Below are 14213 nucleotides of genomic sequence, written 5' to 3'. Positions count from 1 at the left end.
CTCAGGGAAAAGCTACCTGCACGGGGAGGAGATAGAGACCATCGCCCCTGGGGTGCGGAGGGGAGAGTGGGTGCAGAGGTTTGTCATTTCACCCCCGATACTCATCTCAGCCCTCGTGGCTGCCCCACTCTAGGTCACCTCGGGATACAGAGGTGACCCGGTTAGAGTCCCTGCCTGTGCAGGAATCGGGGCACCAGCGGGTCTGAATAATATTAGTGCAGGGTCTCCCCCGTGGCACTGGGGTTATTCGGGGCGGGTCATCCTCTGCTGAGGGCCCCTCCTGGGCACTGTGTGGGGTTTAGCAGCATCCCTGGCCTCACCCATTTGATTCCAGGGGCCCTCCCTCCCAGTTGTGACAACCACAGATTTTCCCCACACATCACGGAAGAACTGGGTGAGGCGGGGGCAGGATGGCTCTGGGCGAGGACAGCTGTGTTGAAGCAACCAGCCTGGCCCAGGGCAAGGTCTGCCCCAATCCCGTCAGCGCCTGCATTTAGAACTGCCCCTTTCCTCTCCCACCTCCCCTGCCCTGCAGTGGTCTCCGAGACATCATCCCCATGTAATAAATCACACCTTCTCAGTTTACTGTTTGCTGCCCTCGCTAGAACGTGAGCTCTTTGAGGACAGGGATGCTGTTATGTCCCCAGCACCTAGAAGAGTGTCTGCTGTGTAGTAGATGCTTCATAAATACTTGCTGAATAAAGGAGTTGAATAAAGGGATGAGTGGATGAATGAATGAAGGTTACAATGGAAGGAGGGGGGAGATTCCCTTTCTGGCTCTCGGGGGTTGGGAGATCAAGTGAAAGATCTGTCCTAAATAGGCTGACCAGCCTTCTGGGGTTCCCCGGGACTGAGAGTTTCCCCAGAGTTCCAGCGCTCAAACCTGAGCGGTCCTGGGCAAACTGGGGGCGGGTGTTGGTCACCCTATCTAAACACAGTAACAATTCCAGCTGCAATAGCAATGGCCAATGACCTCTACGGTCTTATTGACCATGCACAGTTCTCTACCTGGCGGGGAAGGGTGGGCCGGGATTGGAATTCTGGTGATCCAGGGCGGGTGAGGGCACACCCCGGGCTTGTGGAGGGGAGTCCAGGAAGGTTCTGGAGGAAGTGACAGTGACACAGGAGGGAGGGAGGAGTCTAAGGAAGAACATCCCACATGACAACCTGTGCCAATGGCCCTGGGCCCAAGGTCACACCTGACCAGGGCTTGCTTTTTTTTTTTTTCTAATTTACTTTTCCCCACATGGATATGCAATTGTCCTAATGCCATTTATTGAAAACTCCTTAATTTCCCCACTTTCTATCATATCAAGTTCTCATATATCTGTTTCTGGACCTTTTTTCTATACCATAGAGCTATACGTCCCATCCTTGCACCACTAGGGCTGTTTCATCACTATAACTTTATTTATTCATTTTGTTTTGGCCGTGCTATGTGGCATGTGGGATCTTATGTCCCTGACCAGGGATCGAACCCGCGTCCCCTGCAGTGGAAGCTCGGAGTCTTAATCACTGGACCTCCAGGGAAGTCCCCAGGGCTTGCTTTGACATCCATGGAATGGTGGCAGGTGGGCACGGGGAGCAGCTGTCTGTGAGCCATCCTGGGTAGAAATGCAGGGTGGAGGGGAGGACAGATGGAGCTGGAGGGGAAGAAGCGGAGGAGGGAGGGAGGAAGGGAGGGAGGCCGGGCGAGAGACAGACAGAGAGTTTCCGGAGACAATAGCTCTGGCCGTGTCCTAGGGCATGAAAGCTGAAAATAGCTCCTAGTGCCGGGAGCCTTGGAGCCGGAGCCTGGGAGCCAGGGTGACTGGCTCTCCTCCCTGGTGTGTGTGTGTTGCGGGGGGGTGGGTGGCTCTGGGCTTCTCAGGCTGGGAATGGGGTGCACAGAGCAGGAACGGAGCAGGGACCCTTCTCTCTGGAACCTCGTGGGCCATCCTCAGCTCACAAAGCTGAGCCACTCCTTGCCCTACGAGTGGGGGGCTTATCCTCCCTGTCCCCTGGATCATACCCCCTCACACACAACTTCCCCGTGTGTGTTCCCAGCAACCAAGAGAATCTGTTTTTAAAAGATTTGGGGGAGGGGGGTAACCATACAAACAAGAGCAGAATGGATACTTTTTCAGGATATGAATGGCTCTGTGTAAGCCCACCCCCAGGGTAACCACAGTCCTGACCTCTAACACTCTTGACGAGTCAGCCTTGGTCTGGGCTTGCGGACCCACGGAAGCTTCCTCATTCCCTCCTTCAGGTCCCGACTCTCCCTCGGCGTCTTTGTGAGAAGCACCCGGGGAAGTGGGACTGCTAGGCTGTACTGCTGCTAGAACTCCACCTGGGCTCCACCAGGCTCCAGCCCCCCGCCCTGTCCACCTAACTGACCCTGAGGCACCTCAACTGGTAGGAGCAGCATCACCTTCCCTCCTGGGACTCGTGATACTTAAGGGAGACACCGAAAGACAAGCCTTTGGCTCCCTGGCTGGCAAAGAGCAGGTACTCAATTGTCATAAGTGTCCGTATCAGTGAGGGTTCTCCAGACAAACAGAATCCATATGGGGTGTGTGTGTATATACACACACACGTACATATGTACAAGCATACAAAAATATACAGCTGTGTACATATGCAGTATGCGTACACACATATACACATATAGTATATACAATACACACATACATATATACACACATATAAAATGCAGTTTGTATATATACAGTATGTATACACACATATACACACAATATAGACAATACACACATACATATACACTATACATACACACATATAAAATGCATAGTTGGTATGTATACAGTATGTACACATACGTATAACATATGCAATATACACACCTAGGTACATATATAGCATATGTATATACACACATACAAAGATATTTAGGTGTGCATATAGACAGTATACATACATACACATATAATATATGCAATACATACACGTACATACATATAGACACACATATACACCTACATATAAAAGCATATAGCATAAAAATATATATGTACTGTATATAGAAATTCATCGTATATATACATACATATATCATATATATAAGATATATACACATACATATATACAATGTGTACACACACACCCCTATATGTAAATATGCGCATGTACATACACATATAAATTCATACGCAAGTGTGTATATAATAGTATATTCATATATACATATAATACCTAGAAACATATTGGGGGGGAGGTGTCACGGTACGTCAAGGGCGGGAGTCGAACCCGCCACCCCAGGCCCCGAGGGGTCTCCCCGGGTCTCCACTTCGGGCCGGTGGGTGTGGCCGGGGGGGCAGCTGAAGACGTGCGTGCGTGCTTGCGTGCGTACGTGCGTGCGTTCGTACGTGCGTACGTGCGTGCGTGGGGGCGGGTCCACGGGGCGGGAGGCGCTCGCCGCGAGTGAGTGGTTCAGCTGGGCCCCGGCTCATTGTGCTTGCCTCACGCCGGCCCCAGTTGGCAGCAGCGCTGGAGGCCCCGGGCCTGTGACCACAAAGAGGGAGCCGGGGGCCGGACGGGAGCAGGCCGGCGGCGGCGGCGGCGCCGGCGCCGGCTGAGGCCCAGGCCAGGCTCCCTCCCCTCAGCCTCCCGCCCGCCCGCCCGCCTGTCCCGCCCCCGCCGGCGGCGCCCCGCCCCTCCCCCAACCGCCAGACTAGCCTGGTGCGGGGGCCGCGCGCGAAAACGTGGGGGAGAAGCTGAGGCTGGAGTCGCCCGTGGTGGCCGAGCCCGCCGTCTACCCATGGCTGCTGCTGGTCTACGTGAGTGCCGCCCGTCCCCTCTTCCCGGACCTCCACCTCTCTTCCCCCACGGCGCGCGCTGAGCCCACCGAGTAACGGAGCGACTCGAGTCGCCAGACCCTCTTTGGAGCCCCCCTTCCCGCCCTGCCTGGTTCTCCGCGGCCGTTTCCAGCCCCCGCGCGCAGGGTGGGCAGAGGGGAGCCGGGGCCGGCCGGGGCCACAGACTCGGCAGCGGGGACCCCGCGCTTCCGAGGGGCGCCCGAGCCGGTCTGCCGTTGGCCCTGTAGGGCTGGGGACCCAGGTCCGCCCCCCCGCCCCCCGGCCTGGACTGCCGGCGGGCTTGCCCTTCCATACTTTATGATCTGACACGTCGGGTTTCTTTTTCCTGGCCAGCTTTACCATTACCTGACCAGCTTTCCCAGCATCCCCTGATAATGTGTTAGATATTCAAGTTTTAGGGCCCGGTCCCAGCCCTATGGAATCAGCAACTCTGGTGGGGCTCAGTGATCTCTGTTACAACAGGCCCTCCAGATGATTTTTATTCACCTTAAAGTTTGAAAATATCTGCATTGTCAGCTGGCCGAAGCGTCCACCAGCAGGTGAAGGGGAGTGGCGCCTGGAAAAGATAGGGACTAGCCAAGGTAAGTACAGTAGCATTTGCCATGGTAGTAATGGAGAATGCCTTTTCTCCACTGGTTGGCACAGACTAGTATCTGGGAGCAGTGGCAGGGTTATTTAGGATGCTTTACATTGCAGTGTAGAGTGACCGCTGTCCTGGTTTGCCAGGGACTTCCCCTGTGTGAGCACTTAAAATCTCATCCTGGCAAACCCCTTAGCCTTGGGTTTGATAAACTTAGGGAATAACATGAAATTTAGGGGAAACATGATCTAGGTTTTGGGCAAGTCACAAGTGCTAATTAAAGCTAAGCAAGTATGGACAACATCTAGCCTTCTTTACCCCTTTGCGGGGAGGTAAATCTTGATTGGGTGAGAGGACTTATTGTTAAGAGATCTTTGTAGAAACATCCCCTTCTGCTTAGTCCGCTGGTTCTCCGTTCTGGCTAGACATTGGCATCGTCTGAGGAGAGTTAAAAGGATTGTATTGGTCTAGCATGACCAACCGTCGGTGTGAGGGTTTTTAAAAAGTGCTTCAGAGGATTCTAATGTGCAGCCAAATTTAGGTGCCACTGCTTAAGCTTTTGAACCGCTGCTACGTATTTTCACCTCATCTTGCTGTGAGAATATCCAACTGTAGTTGAGGTTTGTTGTTTTTCTTTTTCTTTTTTTAACTGTCTTATTATAAGATTTACTGTCTTAAATAAGATTGAATGGACAGAAAATCCTGCTAGTCCATCTGGTATAGCTGGATACCCAGAGTAATATCGTTAAGATATGTACCATTTAAGTATTGTGACTGGCCTTTTAAAAATTAACATATGCATTAAATTAGTATTGATAGTATAGATCTCTTTCGAAGTTGTCATGTTGGGGAGCTATACCTCTAATCTGCTGCCATTGCTAAATATCTGGACACCTCTTACTAGGAATTGCTTTTAAAAATCTTTAGGGATTAAAACCAAGATTGCTGTATTATTTGTACTGGGACCACAAAAACCTCACAGAGTTCCCCCGCTGTACCTTCTACCCCCATCTCTAACCCTTGGCAACTTCTAATCTGTTCTCCATCTCCACAGTTTTGTTATTTTAAGAATAATATGTAAACATAATCATGAATTACTTAATCTTCGGAGATTGGCTTTTAAAAACTTTTCCCTCGGCATCATTCCCTTGAAGTTCATTTCAATTTTTGCATATATTAATAATTTGTTCCTTGTTGTTGCTCGGTAGTATTCTATCATAAGATTTTATCACAATCTGTTTCAACATTCACCCATTGAAAGACATTTGGGGAGTTGCCAGTTTGTGGCTATTAGAAATAAAACTGCTATGAACATTTATGTGTAAGTTTCTGTGGGAACTTCATTAAGTTTTTGTTTCTTTTGGATAAATGCTCAAGAGTACAATTACTGCATTGTAGGGTGAATCTACTTTTAGGATTAAAAGAGACTGTCAAGCTGTTTCTCAGAGTGGCTAAACCATTTTATTTTCCCACCAGTGATGTGATATAATTTTTCTACGTACTCGCTAGCATTTGATGTTGTCACTATACTTTAATTTTAGTTATTCTCTGATATCTCATTATGGTCTTAATTTGCATTTCCCTGATGGCTAACGATGTTGAACATCTTTTCATGTGCTTCTTTGCCATGTGTTTATTCTCTTCCATGAAATGTCTGTTCCTGTCTTCTGCCTATTCTCTAGTTGGATTTTTTTAAGTTGTTTGGAGAGTTCTTTGTATATTATAGATACAAGTCATTTGTCTCCTATGGGATTTTCAAATATGTTTTCCCACTGTGTAATTTGAGTTTTCATCCACTTAAAAGGATCTTCTATGAAGCATTTTTAACTCATTTTGATGAGATCCAATTGATCAGTTTTTGCTTTTATTGATCATACTTTCGGTGTCAAGTCTAAGAATTATTCACCTAGTTGTAGATGCCAAAGATTTTCTCCTATTTTTTTTTTCTAAAAATGTCCTGCTTTTACATTTAAGATTATGATCCACTTTGATTTAATTTTTGTGTAAGATGTGTAAGGTTTAGGTTAAGGTTCATTGTTTGTTTGTTTGTTTTTGTCGAGGGATGTCCAACTGTTTCAGTACCATTTTTTGAAAAGTCTATTCTTCCTTGATAGCTTTTGCACTGCTGTCAAAACCAAGTTAAATGTATTTGTGTCAGTCTATTGCTGGGTTCTCTGTTCCATTCCATTGATCTATGTATCTACCCTCCATCACTACTGCGAAATCTTGAAATTGGGTAGATTAATTCCTCCCATTTTAATCTTCCTTTACAAATTGTTTTAGCTATTCTTCAGCCTCTTCCTACCATATAAATCTTAGAATAAGCTTGTCTATATCCACAAAAACCTTGAGGGCATTTTAAGAGTAATTGTGTTAAGCCTCTTAACTTGGGGAGAATTGACAGCTTTATTATGTTGTGTTTTCTAATCCATGAACAAGGTATGTCTCCCTCTTTGTTTGGGACTTTTAAAATTTTCTTCATCAGCATTTTGTAATTTTCAGTATAGAGGTCCTATAAATGTCTTATTGGGCTTCTATTTAAGTATTTATTTAGGTCAGTTGTAAATGGCATCACATATTTTTATTTAAGCTTCTACACATTTGTTATTAATATATAATTTGATAAAATTGTGTGGATCTTGTACTCTAAAACATTTACAAACTAATATTATTTCTCAAGCTTTATGTGGATTCCTTGGTATTTTCTCCATTTAGATTATCATCTCATCTTCAGATACAGACAGTTTTAGTTTTCCTTATTCAATATAATAGGATATATTACTATTCAACATTCAGGAGGATATATTCCTTCCTATTCAACATAGTAGGAATAGTTCTTTCATCTTTTAAATAAACTTTTTAAAAATTTAACTTTTAAATTTATCTATTTATTTATTTTTGCTTTATTTTCTTACTAGAACCCCCAGTAATATATTTAATAAAAGTGGTGAGAGCAGATATCGGTGCCTTGTTTCTGATCTTACAGAGAAAGCGTTCAGTCTTTCACAGTTAAATATAATGTCGGTATAGGTTGTTTGTAGATCATCTTTATGAGTTTCTGTATGTTCCTTTTCTATTCCTAGTTTGCTTGGAGTTTCTTTTCTTCTTTTTTTTTAAATCATGAATGGGATTGGATTTTGTCAAATGCTTTCTCTGCATTAATGATTAGGATCACATGACTTTTCCCCCTTAATCTATTGGATATGGTAGATTACATTGTTTGATTTTCAAATATTTAACCAACTTTGCATAACTGGAATAAATACCACTTGGTCATGGTATATTATTCTTTTTATATATTTCTGGAGTTAATTTGCTAATATTTGGCTGAAGATTTTTACAGCCAATTTCATAAAAAATACTGGCCTGTAGTTTTCTTCTTTCTATACTATCCCAGTCTGGTTTTGGTATCAAGGTAATACTGGCTTCATAAAATTAATTAGGAACTGTTCCCTCTACTTCTGTTTCTTATCAAGTCATGTAAAATTGGTGTTAATTCTTTAAGTCTTGGGTAAAAGTGAAACATCTAAGCCTGAATATTTCTTTTGGGAGTTTTTAAATGAAAAATCAGTGTTTCTCATAGTTACAGGAAAATTGAGATTGTCTCTTTCATCTTGGCTGAGTTTTGGTAGTTCTGGGTGTAGACGCATTGGTCCATTTCATCCACATTTTTGAATTTATAGTGTAGACTTGTTCATAATAACTTGTCCCTTATTAACCTGCAGGATATGTCATGGTATCCTTGGTTGCATTTCTGATATCTGTGATTTGTGCCATCTCTCTTTTTATCTTGATCAGTCTTGCTACATCTTTCTTGATGAGATTGTTTATTTTGAAGAACCAGCCTTTTGTTTCATTGATTTCCTCCCCCCCCCCCCCATTTTCCTGTTTTCAGTTTCATGGATTTTTGTTTCATCTTTATTATTTCCTTCTTTCTGCTTGTTTAGTGTTTTTTCCTCTTCCGTTTTTACTATTTTAATATAGAAAATTAGACTATTTCTTTGAAATATTTTCTTTCCCAATTTAGTGCTATAGACTTCCCTTTCAGCATTGCTTTCACTTCATTCCACAAATGTTGATCTGTTATATCTCCATTTTCTTTTATTCTATGCATTTAAAAATTTTTCCTTGACTTTTTACCCATGAGTTATTTGGAATTGTGATGTTTAGTTTTCATGTGATTGAAGATTTTCCTGTTGTCTTTCTGTTATTGATTTCTAGTCTGGTTCCATTATGGCTAGAGAATATACTCTCTATGATTTTAATTCTTTTAAATCTGCTAATGTTTTTTTTTATCACCCAGTGTATGGTATATGAGTGAATGTTCCATGGACACTTGAATATGTATTCTGCTTTTATTGAGTGTGTTCTTTAAATGTCAGTTATATCCTGTTGATTGATGATGTTTTCAGTTCTTCCATACCCTTGCTGATTTTTCTCTCTGGGAGTTCTATAAATTGCTGTGTTGAAGTCTCAAATAATAATTGTGGATTTGAAATTCTCTCCTTTTACCTTTTTCAGTGTTTGCTTCATGTGTTTTGAAGTTCTGTTGTTTGGTGCACACACATTTAGTATCACTAGGTCATCTAGGTGGATTATTCCTGTTATCTTTATGTAATGACCCTCTTTGCCCCTAATAATTTCCTTTGCTCTGAAATCTACTTTATCTGATATTAATATAGCCATTCCTGCTTTTTCTGATGAATGTTCACATGATATACCTTTTTCATCCTTTTACTTTGAACTACCTATATCATGATGTTTAAAGTAAGCTTCTTATAGACAGTATAGAGTTGGATCATGCTTGTGATTTTTTCATCTACTCTTCCAATCTCTGTCTTTGACTTGGTTATTTAGATCATTTACAGTTAATGTAATTATTGCTATGTTAAAGATTAGGTCTACCATTTTATTTTTTGTTTTGTCTTTTACCTTAGTTTCTCAATCCTGTGTTTCTCTTATTTTGCCTTCTTGTGGGTTACTTAAACATTTTTTGGTAAGTCCATTTTAATCTAATTTATTTATAATCATTTGTGTATACTGTTTGTATAGTTTTCTTAGTGGTTGCTTTTGGCATTACACTATACATATGTAACTTATCATAGCCTACTGGAATCTGTCTTTTATTACTTCAAGTGAAGTTTCAAAATTTTACTTCCATTTAGGTCTCTTAATAGTCCCCAGTTTTAAAGTATGATTTTCTGTAGTATTTCCTTTATATACATTGAGAACCACATCAGATGGTGTCATAATTTTTGCTTTGACCATCATAGGGAATTTAAGAAACTCATGAGGCTAATGATAGTCTCTTATATTTATCCCACTTGTTTTCACCCATTCCATTGTTCCCCTTTTCTTTCTGAAGTTGCCAGTCTTCTGTTATTGTTTTTTATGTTTTCATAACAGTAGGTGATATCTGGGCTTTCCAGTGCCATTGGATATGAGTTTCAGGAAACACTGAGCCTGGCTCACTTAATGCTACTGAGTTGGAGGGTTTGTATACGTTGGGCCTGTTGGCACAGCAGATGCTAGCAGATTAGACTAATGCTGATGGGACTAGTGCCACAGGAGGATGCATTCCCATTCAGGCTACGCTGCTGCTACAGTAGATCAAATCCCCCTCTACCCCAAGTGTGGGGCAGTGACCTGCTGCTGTCACTGCTTCTTTATTAGGCTGCTTTCGCCTCAGGTGTGTGGTGGGATCCCTTGGAAGCTGCTGCTGCTGTGAATCACAGGGTTAAATTCATTTTAGAAATACTTAAATATAAATATATAGCCTGGCTCTTGTAGGACGTCTGTATTTGTTTTTTATTGCTTTCATACGAATTACCGCAAATTGAGTGACTCAAAACATCGTAAATTTATTACCTTACAAGTCTGACATTGGTCTCAGTTGAGTAAAGTAAAAGTGTTGGCAGGATCGACAGATGAATGGATAAAGCTGTGGCACATATATACAATGGACTATTACTCAGCCATAAAAAGAAATGAAATTGAGTTATTTGTAGTGAGGTGGATTGACCTAGAGACTGTCATACAGAGTGAAGTAAGTCAGAAAGAGAAAAACAAATACCGTATGCTAACACATATATATGGAATCTAAAAAAAAAGAAAAAAATGGTTATGAAGAACCTAGGGGCAGGACAGGAATAAAGACTCAGCCATAGAGAATGGACTTGAGGACACAGGGAGGGGGAAGGGTAATCTGGGGTGAAGTCAGAGAGTGGCATGGACATATATACACTACCAAATGTAAACTAGATAGCTAGTGGGAAGCAGCCACAAAGCACAGGGAGTGGAATCCTGCAGTGTTTGCTGATGGTCATTTGACTGGTGTGAGCTGAAACCTTTTTGACGTTGGATTTGCATGTGGCTAATAATTCCTTATACTGAGCTTTAGGCATGTCCTTTTTTTTCTTTTCCTTTTTTTTTTAAAGAGTGACTACAACTTCCCTCTTCATATTGACGTCTTGAAAAATTTGTCATGTGTTGAATTTCCTTGCCTATTCCCTACCCCAGGGCATTTTTTGAGGGCAGGCGTCATTTACAGCCCAGCAGTCCTTGTGACTATTAAGCTACCATTAGCACTGGGTTTAAAGCTGCTGTTGTGGGAAAGAGCCACAAGGTGGCAGCATTATTTCGTTCTCAACTCTTGTTACTAGGGCAACAGAGTCTTCCTGGAGGTAGCGTTCCAAGGTTGTAAATTAGAGTGGAATGTGCTGGGACAAGCCCCCAGAAGTTTATGTCTCCTTACTTATGTTTGCTTTTTAAATTTAATTTCTATTTCTTATCGGAGTAAATTTGATTAGAGTGTTGTGATTGTTTGGCTGTACAGAATCTGCTCAATGATTCATGCATATGTCTGTTCATCTTCGGATCCTGTTACCATGTATGTTATTACAGAATGTTGAGTAGACCTCCCTTGGTATTTGGTAGGTGTTTTGTCATTATATATTTTCTATGTATTAGTGATTATATAATTCATATAGTTTATATGTTATATGTTTATATACATTTAACATACATTAATCTATGTATGTTAGCCCCTTAGTCCTAAATTATCCATCCTCCCACCTTTCATTTTGGTTAACCATTAGTTTGTTTTATAAGTCTGTGAGTGTCTTTTTCTGTGGAAATATGTTCATTGGTAACAATCTTAGGATAACATGTATAAATGATATCATAGGATATTTGTCATTCCCTTTTGACTGACTTAACCTAATATGATTATTTCTAGGCTCATCTGTAGTCCTGTAAACGGCATTGTTCATTTTTTTCCCGAGGCTACTATTCCATTCGGTACGTATACCACTTCTTCTTTGTCCATTTATCTGTTGATGGGCATTTTGTTTGCTTCCATGTCTTGCCTATTGTAAATACTGCTGCAATACACGATTTTCCATCCCGTGTCTTTTGGATTCTGGCTTTCACAGGTGACAGGCCCAATAGTGGGCCTTCCAGATCATATGGTGACTCACTTTTTACCTTTAAACACACTGCCATTCTGTTCCTATTATTGGCTGTTACCAGTTTACATCCCACTTAGACCGAGAGGTTATGCTGTTCTCCACAACTTCTTCAACATCTATTGTTTGTTGACTTTTTGCTGATGGTCATTCTGACTGGTGTGAGGTGATACCTTTGTGTAGATTGGGTTTCCATGCGTCTGAGAATTCCTGATGTTTTGCGTTTATCAATGTCCTTTTCATTTTTTTTTAAAGATTGAGCTAAACTTACAACTTCTAATTGCCTTCTTGAAAAATTTGCCGCGTTTGGATTTTTTGGCCATTCCCTGCCCCAGGATATTTTTTGAGGGCATGAGTCATTTACAGCCCTGCAGTCCTTGTGAATATTAGTGACCATTAGCAGTAGATTTGAGCTGCTGTTTGAGGAAACGGCCTTAGGGTGGGAAGACTTCTACGTTGCCAACTCTGCTTGCTAGGGAAACAGAACCTTGCTGCAAGTTGTGCTTTTAGGTTGCAGATTAGAGTGGAATGTGCCAGGACAAACCCCCATAAGTTTTAGCCTCCTTAATTCTTGTCTGTGTCTTTAAGTTGTAGTTTTTATCAGAGCAAACTTGATTGAAAAATGTCTTTTTTTCTAGGTGTACAGAATCTTGTTCATTTACACATATACATATATCTATTGATCTTTGGGTTCTTTTCCATGTAGGTTATTACAGAGTGTTGAGTAGACCACTCTTGGTATTCCATAGGTCTTTGGGGATTATATATTTTATACGTATTAGTATATGTGTGTTAACCCCAATATCCTAATTTATCCATTCCTCACACCTTTTCTTTGGCTTAACCATAAGTTTGTCTTCTCAATCTGAGATTGCCTTTCTCTGTGGAAATATGTTCATTTTTATGAATTTTCAGATAACATAAGTGATATCAAAAGGCATTTGTCTTTCGCATTCTGATTTACTTCACGTTGTGTGATTATCTCTAGGCTCATGTGTGGTGCTGCATATGCCATTCTTTTACTTTTTTTCGTGACTTATATTCCATTCTGTCTATATACCACTTCTTCTTTGTCCATTCATCTGTTTATGGACCTTTTTTTTGCTTCCATATCTTGGCTATTTCAATATTGCTGCAGTGCACATTTGCCTGCCTCTGTCTTTCCGATTCTGGTGGCCTTAGGTTATAGGCCCAAAAGGTGCCCTGCCGCATCATATGGTAGCTGAATTTTTACCTTTTAAAGCAGCTCCATTCAGTTTGTGTTAGTGCTGTTACCACTTTACATCCCACCAGCAGCTAGAAGGTACACAGTTCTCTACAAGCCCTTCAGCATTTATAGTTTGTAGACTTTTTGCTGATGGTCATTTGACTGGTGTGAGCTGAAACCTTTTTGGACGTTGGATTTGCATATGGCTGAGAATTCCTTATAGTGAACTTTAGGCATGTCCTTTTTTTTCTTTTCCTTTTTTTTTTAAAGAGTGACTACACCTTCCCTCTTCATATTGAGTTCTTGAAAAATTTGTCATGTGTTGAATTTCCTTGCCTATGCCCTACCCCAGGGCATTTTTTGAGGGCAGGCGTCATTTACAGTTTTTTTTTAAATTTAATTTATTTTATTTTTTATTTTATTTTATTTTTGGCTGTGTTGGGTCTTCATTGCTGCGCACTGGCTTCCTCTAGTTGCGGTGAGCGGGGGCTACTCTTTGTTACAGTGCGCAGGCCTCTCATTGTGGTGGCTTCTCTTATTGTGGAGCACGGGCTCTAGGGTGCGCGGGCTTCAGTAGTTGTGGCACGCGGGCTCAGTAGTTGTGGCGCACGGGCTTAGTTGCTCCGCGGCATGTGGGATCTTCCGGGACCAGGGCTCGAACCCGTGTCCCCTGCGTTGGCAGGCGGATTCGTAACCACTGCGCCACCAGGGAAGGCCAAGAAGGTGTTTTTTAACGTGTAATTTGAGCAAGTGGTTCCGTGTTATTAACATGCCCGGGGCGGGGTGGGGGGTCGGTGTGACAGGGCTGCCCTCCTCTGCAGGTCTAGTTCCAGTCTCTGAAAGGCATTGAGGATTCTGTTTGAGGATTCTGTCTTCCTTTGTGTTTTCTGCTCCCCACGCTCCCTCCTGTAACCCCTTTCTGCCATCCCCACTCCCCCCACCCCCCCAGTCACACGTTGCAAACCCCAGACCCGTTTTTTCCGTTGTGATTAAACCGTCACCTGAAGCCGCCTCCAGGAGCCTCTGATCTGAACCCCCTAGTGGCATTAACGTGGCCCTCGTGCTATTAACTTCAGCCTCACAGACTTTCCCCGCTGAGAACAGCTTTGCTGGGCACTGAGGGTCTGTGACTTTTATCTCAG

The sequence above is a fragment of the Balaenoptera borealis genome, assembly GCF_965194805.1.
Source record: "Balaenoptera borealis genome assembly, contig: HAP1_SCAFFOLD_248, whole genome shotgun sequence".
Lineage (NCBI taxonomy): Eukaryota > Metazoa > Chordata > Mammalia > Artiodactyla > Balaenopteridae > Balaenoptera > Balaenoptera borealis.
Note: the sequence above shows the minus strand (reverse complement) of the source record.